We start from the raw sequence: 9,155 nt of genomic DNA on the forward strand, positions 1-9,155 counted from the left end.
CCCACTCCAGTATTCTTGCCTGCTGAATCCCATGAACAGAGGAGGCTGGCAGGTTACAGTCGGTGGGGTCACACAGTTGAACACGACTGAAGAGACTTAGCAATGTCGAAATGATAACATTTTGCCTACAGGTGAAGTGAAGTGAAGTCGCTCAGTCGTGTCCGACTCTTTGTGACCCCATGGACTGTAGCCTACCAGGCTCCTCTGTCTGTGGGATTTTCCAGGCAAGAATACTGGAGTGGGCTGCCATTTCCTTCTCCAGGGGATCTTCCCAACCCAGGGATCGAAACCGGGTCTCCCACATTGTAGGCAGACACTTTTACCATCTGAGCCACCAGGGAACTCCAATGGGTGACATAAATTTGGTTCACCTGTTTCTTTTTATTATTCTCCATGTGATACTAGAACATTTTAAAGTGTATGCATGGCTGGCCCACGGAGGGGAGAAGTGGTTGGGTCACTGATATATTTTACTAACAATTTATGCTTTATTTTGACATTACTGGCTTTACCTGTTGTCTCAGCCAGCATCACCCTCCCTCCCTGAAAACCCATTTTGCAGACGAGGAAACTGAGGCTCAGACCTTAGTTTTGGGAAATTGAAGTGGGCAAGTCTTACTCTTCTCTGCAGCTGGGGACAAAGTTCTCTGACCTTATTTTGTCCCTGCCCGCTTATCTCACCAGCCACATCATTAGTGCCCTAGGGAGCTGGGGATGACCTGGGGCCTCCTCCATTCTGTCTCCTCTCGGAGACTCCGCTCATGACTGACAACATTTCTCAGATGGAACCCATGGCCGGGGCTCTCATGCCAGGACACGTGCCCTGTCCTTCTGGTCGGAGCCCTTGCTCTGAGAGCTACTCGCTTAGCAAGGCTGAAGCAGGTTTCTGGACCCCTCTTTTCTGTTCCCCTTATCTCTCCAGGGCGAGGCTGAGGGTGCTGTAATATTTACTCATGGATCTGACCTCAGGGTGTGGCTTCCTGTGCCAGCCTGGCAAGGTCTGGGCTTGGTCGTGGGGAGGCTGTTGTTGGGGAGAAAGAACTCTGTGTCCCCTTAATGCCTCACCCTCAGAAGAACATCCAGGCTACTGTGCATGGTGGGGGGTGGACAGTGGACTGCAGGGGCAAGCCTCAGACCTTCGCCTTGGCTGTTCCCATTGCCTGGATGCCTGTCCCGCTCCCTGCCCCCATCCCAGTCTCACCTTATTCACCTGGGTTTTTCCAGGTCATTCAATCATTGAACAAATATTTATCGAACACTGACTACCTGCCAGGCTGGCTGGGGAGACAGGCAACATCCCTCTCCTTGTGGGGCTAAATCCTATTGGAGGGAGACGGGTCATAATGGAAAGACTGATAGAGAATATCGTGTCAAGTGGAGACAAGTGTTATAAAAATATGAGATAGGGCCAGAGGATTGGGAGTGGCAGGGGTTGCTCTTTTGGTAGGGAGGTCAGGGAGAGTTTTTCTAGGAGGTGATGTTTGAGGTGAGACCTGAAGGAGGAGACCAAGGAAGCCTGTGATTATCTAGGGGAGCTGTGTTTTTGGTGGAAGTCTTGGGCTTCCCAGGTGGCTCAGTGGTAAAGAATCCCCCTGCCAAGAGTGGAGACTCAAGAGACGCGGGTTGGAAAGATCCCCTGGAGAAGAAAATGGTAACCCACTCCAGTATTCTTGCCTGGGGAAAATCTCATGGACAGAGGAGCCTGGCAGGCTACAGTCCATGGTGCTGCAAAAGAGTCGGACAAGACTTAGTGACTAAATAACAGTGGGCAAGTGCAAAGGCCCTGAGGCAGCGAGGGCCGGGATGAGTGTGAGGAAGGCGAGGAGACGGGTGGGAGAGGACAGCGGGGGAGCTGGTTATCGAAGAGGTGAGGGCCTTCCCTCGTGGGCCAGTGGGCGCGGCTCTGCACTTCCACTGCGGGGGGCACAGGCTCAATACCTGGCCCGAAAACTAAGACCCCTAACTAAAATCCCACATGCCGTGTGGCCCAGCCAAGAAAAAAATGTAAAAAGGAGCAGGGGACCCAGAGCAGGGCCCTTTGGACACCAGATGGCCCCTTATAGATGAGTCACGTGCTGGTAAAGTTGAATTGGGATAAGAGCCAATGAGGAGCAGAGTGAGTGAAGTGAGTAAAGGCGCTCAGTCATGTCCGGCTCCTGCGACCCCATGGACTGTGGCCCGCCAGGCTCTCCCCTGTCCATGGGGTTCTCCAGGCAAGAATGCTGGAGTGGGTTGCCATTCCCTTCTCTAGGAACAGAAGGGAAGGGTTTCGGTGTAGGGCGAGGGGCCACAGGGGGCCAGGTTGGCACGGGTGAGGGGCTGGGTTTTTCTGGAATGTGGTCGAGGCTTGGAAGTGAAGGGCAGAATTAGGGACGTGAAGGGGAGCAGAGAGAGTGCCGGGGTTCTCTGGGGACTCCAAAGGGGCAGAAAGGGCCTGGGAGGGGCGACCTGGTGTCCCTACTCTCTGGGCCTCATGTTTCCCCATCAAGAACATGGGAAGGGGCTGGACTTGGATTTTGAGTTATGGTTAAAAGCAATTTAAAAGCTTTGGAAAACTTCAGATTTTACATGCTCATCCAAAGCAGAGGGCAGAACAACGCCCTTCCCCCGAGCTCAGGCCAATCTTGTTTCTTGTCCCTGCCTATGGTCTTCTCCCATTTGATTTTGAAAGCAAATTCCAGCCATGGTATTGTTTTTATTCATACTTAAGTCTGTATCTCTAAAACATTCAGTTCAGTTCAGTCGCTCTGTCGTGTCCGACTCTTTGCAACCCCATGGACTGCAGCACTCCAGGCTTCCCTGTCCATCACCAACTCCTGGGGTTCACTCAAACTCATGTCCATTGAGTCGGTGATGCCATCCAACCATCTCATCCTCTGTCGTCCCTTCTCCTCCTGCCTTCAGTCTTTCCCGGCATCAGGGTCTTTTCAAAACGAAAGGACTCATTACAAAAACATACTCGCAATGTCATTGTTTCACCTAAAAAGTGAAAACAAAACCAGCAGCGAACAATCCCTTAGTACCGTCATATACCCAATCAGTGTCCAAATTTCCAGTCACGTCCTGAATGTCAGAATCTCTCTTTGGGGGGGCATACTTTCCATCCCATAATATTCACCTTGGACTATTCATCCCATAATATTAATAATATTCGGCCATTCCCCAAATATAGTTTTAGAACCCTTTCATCACAGGGTTTCCCTGTGCCAAGATCCAAAAATGAGCCAAAAATCGTTCAATATTTTGAAGTGTTTGCTTCACTTCAGGTGTGTTTGCTTCCATTCAGTGGAATGCTTTCCTCAGACGAAATCGTCTGTGGAACCCCAGTGCATCCAGCAGATAAAAGTACCTTGGGGCTCGACTCAGCCCCTTCATCCAAGTAAAGGATCAAACCTGCACCCCCATCAAAGGTGTGGAGGGTGGTGAAGGGGCGTCCACACCTCTGAGGCCAGGCTACCCGCACCAACTGACCCCGGCCGACTCTTTCAGAGTGCAATGCCCTTTTGTACACAAAGGGGTTGAATTTGGGAGAGAAGGGTTTTCCCCATGAATCATTATCATTCTTGGTCATGGCCCAGCGCATTTCCTTCCCCACGCAGCCACTTCCTCGTTTGTAAAACAAGGAGCCACGGGCCTGAGAGTCTAGAGGTGCCTGTGGACTCATGGGAAGTAGGTGGTGGTGGGCAGTGACCCCTAGTGGACAGAGATGGGGCTGAGCGAGCTAAGGAGCCTAGGGGCTCGCAGTCCCAGCCAAGGACATTGGTCTCTTCCTAACCAGGCCCAAAACTGGGCCAGTGCCTGAAATTCCACCATCAGCATACCTCCTTCAGATTAAGCATTGCCCTCTGCTTGGACACACAGATCCCAGCATTTGAGTGGATATGGGTTACAGCCTGGTCCCTCATCCTTTTAGACTGGAACCGTGCAGAGGATAAAGCTTGGAGCTAGAAAGTCTTTGGTTCCATTTCCAGCTTGTCCCTTTACAGCCTGTGTGACCTGACCTCTTTCTTTTTTGGCTGCATGTGGAATCTTAAAGGTTCCCCAACCAGGGACTGAACCCATGACCCCTGCAGCGGAAGCTCAGAGTCCTAAGCACTAGGCCGCCAGGGAATTCCCTTACTTGACCTTTCTTAGCCTCCGTTTTTGCATCTATAAAATAGGAGGAATCATAGTACTTGCTTCATGAAACTATTTTGAGGATAAAATAAATAAGTAAAGCACTTATTGCATGGTGTTTGGTAAACGCTCAAGAAACATTTATTATTATTATTACATTGGCTTCCATATTTCCTCCCCAACTAGACTTTGAGCTCCCTGAGAGTGGGGGTTAGTCTAGTTTATCTTCCTGTCTCTGGTGCTCAGTTGAGTTCACACGACAGAGTTTGATGTATAGTAACTGCTCAATACACATTTGTCAATGAATGAATGGAGATGCTGTACACAGGAAGAGGAGATACAGATAGTGAGAATTCACACAGGTTCACTGATTCCACACGCATTCCTGGAACCCTTACCCTGTGCCCCATGCTGAGTGGTGCTGGGACTCATCGGGGGACCCTGACTGTGTTCTCTGGGGAACTCACAGTCCAGCAGGGAGATAAACCCACCTCCAGACCGTGATGATGACCTAGCATGGGCAGGACTGGAGTGGATAGGAACTCAGAATGGGAGATCTGACCCAGATTGGGAGTCAGGGAGGACTTCCTGGAGGAAGAGGCATCTGAGCCAAGATTGGAGGATGAACGAATGTGTAAGGCAGGTACAGTGGGGTGATATGGCTACAGGCATACTCCAGGCAGAGGGAAGAGAATACCTTCTTCAAGGTTCTTGAAGAAGTTCAGTCCCTCAGATCACAGACCACAGGGTTGGGGGGGAGGGGCAGAAGTCTGAGAGGTAAGACTGAGGGGCCCCCAGGAGGCAGACCCCGCAGGTAGTTGAAAGCTGTGGTGACTGTAGAGAGGATGGAAAGCCTAGCTCAGGACACTAGCGGGCAGCGGGCAGGGTCCGCTGCCTGCCTCAGTGAGACCGACGGAGGGAGGCACCCATGTTTCGGGGTCTGGGCAGCCGTGTGGACTCCATAGGCGCCCAGAAGGGCAAAGAAAGGGGCCGAGGCTGGAGGCAGGTGGATGCGCGGCACCACGCCGCCCGGCACTGGCCGGCGGGTCTGCGCGGCCCTCTGCTGCCCCCTGCTGGTTCCGCTTTGACTCGCGTCTTGCCTGTAAGTCTTGGCAACCAGGATGGGTCCAGTAAGCCCAAACCCAACCAGTGACAAAGAGGGTATAACCTGGGCAGCCGTGCTGCAGGATGTACCCCATTCACTGTCCCCAGGCTAACACCACCGACCTGGATCTCCAGCTGCCTTCCCCTGCTGACACGCTGAACTCAACTCAAGACTGGCCTCCCAAACCCTTCCCTTTTCTTTCTTTCTTTTTTTTTAAAACAGTGTTATTGAGAAGTAACGCACATGCCAAGTTTTTAGTGCGTTCCTAGAGTTGTACAACCATCACCACAATCAACCTTAGAACATTTCCATCACTCCCAGAAGAAACCCTGTCTCCATTAGCAGTCATTCCCCCATTCTCTCTCCCTCCCAGTCCCCTGCCCAACACTCATCTGCTTTCTGTCTCTCTGGATTTGCCTGTTCTGGATATTTCATTTGAGTGCAGTCATACACTGGGTGGTCTTTGGTGTCTGGCTTCTTTCACTGAGCATAGCGTTCTCAAGTTTCCTCCAGTTGCAGTGTGGATCAGTATTTCATTCCATGCATTTACTTATTTATGATTTTGCTGGGTCTTTGCTGTTAGTTGCAGCGCTCAGCCTTCTCATTGTGGAGGCTTCTCTTGTTGCAGAGCATAGGCTTCAGTAGTTGTGGCGCATGGGCTTAGTTATTCCTTGGTATGTGGGATTTTCCCGGACCAGGGATCAAACGTTTGTCTCCTGCATTGGCAGACAGATTCTTTACCACTGAGCCATCAGGGAAGCTCCTATTTCATTCCTCTGCGGGTAGATCACATTATGCTTATCCATTCATCTGCTGATAGCCAGTTGGGTTGTTTTAATTTTCAGCTGTTATGAATAACACGACTATGAACATTTGTGAACATGTTTCTGTGGGGATGTATGTCTTCATTTCTTTCAAACCTTGCCCTCTTGCAGCTTGGATGGCACCACTGTCCCCTACCCTTCAGTGGCAAACCAGGCACCTGGGCACTCTGGGACCCTGGCTTCCTCGGTGCCTGTTTCCTTCTCCCTCATAGCCCCGCTCCCTCATCCCCCTCAGACATTACCTTCATTGCTGCTCACTGTCAGCTCTCTGAGGGCAGGGATCTCTGTACGTGTTGTTCACAGGTGTCTCCTCAGAGCCTAGAACAGCTGTACACAGCAGGTGATCGATTAACATTTGTTGAATAGGTGAATGGACACATTGTTGACAACACCCTTCTCCTTCATCCCCTCATCTAATCCAGGATAAAATTACACAATATCAATATTTCACTCTAAATATCTTTCAGCTCTGTGCACTTCTTCCCCAGCCACCCCCTCCACCCTGGTCTAGCACTTGCTGAATGAATGGCCGAGTCGCTGAATGAACAGATGGGGGAGGGCAGACCTGCCTGAGAATTTCTCTCTAGAAAGCACAGTGGGTGAGAGCATGGGCTCTGACGTGAATCCTGAAGGTGTACTGACTGGGCTACTCACATATATTTTGGTTCTCCATATTTTGGGTATGAGGGCTTCCCTGGAGGCTCAGCGGTAAGAGAATTCACCTGCAGGAGCCACAGGAGACACGGGTTTGATTCCTGGGTTGGGAAGAGGCATAGTCTAGTCAGCAGTTGCAGCTTAGGCATCCCTAGACATGTGGAATCTTCCCCCATCAGAGATGGAACCTGTGTCCCCTCCTTTGGCAGGCAGATTCTTAACCACTGGACCACCAGGGAAGTCCAGTTATCATTATATTTAAAACTGGCTTCATCGTGGTGGAGGAAGAAGGAATGGTGCCCATTTCCTAGGGCTGTAGTACGAACCTATATTACTCTGCTAGAATGGCCATGACAAAATACCATAGACCTGATGGCTTCAACAACAGTTATTTTCTCACAATTCTGGAGACTGGAAGTTCAAGATCAAGGTGTCAGCAGACTTGGCTTCTTCTGAGGCTTCCTTCTTTGGCTTGCAAATGACTGTCTCATTATGATTTCACTTTTTTTTTCCATGTGTGTGCATCCCTAGGGTCTCCTCCTCTTCTTTTAATGGCCTTTTTACTTTAAATTTTTATTTATTTACTTCTGGCTGCACTGCACAGCTAGTGGGATCTAGCTGTTCAACCAGGGATTGAACCTTGGCCTTCCGCAGTGAGAGTAAGGAGTCCTAACCACTGGACCACCAGGGAATTCTCTCTTCCTCTTCTTGTAAGGACACTAATTGTACTGGATTACAGCCTTACCCCCGACCTCATTTAAACTTTCAGTTCAGTTCAGTAGCTCAGTTGTGTCTGACTCTTGGCGACCCCATGGACTGCAGCATGCCAGGCTTCCCTGCTCATCACCATCTCCCGGAGTTTGCTCAAACTCAAGGCCATTGAGTCGGTGATGCCATCCAACCATCTCATCCTCTGTCGTCCCTGTCTCCTCCTCCCTTCAGTCTTTCCCAGCATCAAGGTCTTTTCCAATGAGTCAGTTCTTTGCATCAGGTGGCAGAATTATAGGAGCTCAGCTTCAGCATTAGTCCTTCCAATGAATATTCAGGACTGACTTCCTTTAGGATTGACTGGTTTGATCTCCTTGCTGTCCAAGGGACTCTCAAGAGTCTTAATCATCTCTTTAAAAGTCCTACTCCAAAAAGAGTCACATGGGGGATTAGGGCTTCAACATGAATTTGGGGGGAACACAATTTATTGTAGAACAAAGCTGGTACCAAGGGAGCCAGAAGGCATGCAGCCAGCCTCAGAGAACTTACTCTTGAAAGTACTGCCATCGTGGATGTGGGGGTTGTTTCAATGAGGATTTACAGGGAGCTGGGTGTAACAGAATCCCTAAGTAATGCAAGGGTCATTCTTCCACCTACCACACAGTCTTTGTTTTTTGGCTCCCAGAGGAAAAGCCAGTCTTCGCAGGGGCTTACATGCCCTGCATGGTCTGCCCCTGCCCATCTCCCTGACCTCACCTCCCACCCTTTCCCCCTTCTTTATTCTGCTTCTGCCATGCTGGCCTCCTTGCTGCTCTTCGAACACACCAGGCAGACACCTACCTCAGGGCCTTTGCATTTGCTGGTCCCACTGCCTGGAATGCTTTCCTTCTAGATCCCCTCATGGGTCCCTCCCTCTCCTCCTTTAGGTCTCTATCCACTGCTACCTTCTCAGCTAAGCCTCCTCTGCCCTCTTTGTTTAAAATCTCAATCCCCAAACACTCTCACTCTTCTCTATCCCTCCCACCCCAACACATCACAGGTGGCTCAGTGGTAAATAATCCCTGGGTTGGGAAGATCCCCTGGAAGAGGAAATGGCAACCCAGTCCAGTATTCTTGCCTGGAAAATCCCATAGACAGAGGATCTTGGCGGTCTATAGTCCACGGGGCTGCAAAAGAGTCAGACACAACTGAGTGACACACACACACACACAGTCCCCCAACACTCCCGCCCTCCTTCTCTCTTTACGCCTCCAGCCAACACACCACATATGTTATTTATTTAGTTTCTTGACTCTCCGTTGCCAGAGTGACCCTCCAGGAGAGCAGGGATGTTTGTTTTGAACAGTGCAGGGCACACAGTTTATTTATTGCTGACTGAATGAATAAATTAGAGGGCAAGAGATGGAACCCACATTGAGGACAGGGTTGAGTGGGGGTAGAGGAGAAAGTGGCTGCCCCAAACTGGGTGTGTGTGTGGGGGGAAAGGGCAGAAGTTGACAGGTTCTGAGAGATCGAATTTTAAGAGGGGCTGGATCTGCTTGGACAGGGAAGGGGCCCCAGCGGCCGTGGAAACTGGCCTGGACTGTCCTCTGGCGCCACAGGTTCATGAGGCCAGAGCTTGTGGTCATGTGCCTTGTGCTCTGGGGCACGTGTGGTGGGGAGCCCAGGGGAAGGGGCTTCCCGGGAGGTCAACAGAGCTGGGTGGGGCATTGTGGGTTGAGATGAGGAAGCCTGGCCAAGCAGGGGCT

This window comes from Moschus berezovskii, chromosome 22 (genome assembly GCF_049115385.1).
Source record: "Moschus berezovskii isolate FMDL1 chromosome 22, NW_MosBer_1.0, whole genome shotgun sequence".
Classification (NCBI taxonomy): Eukaryota; Metazoa; Chordata; class Mammalia; order Artiodactyla; family Moschidae; genus Moschus; species Moschus berezovskii.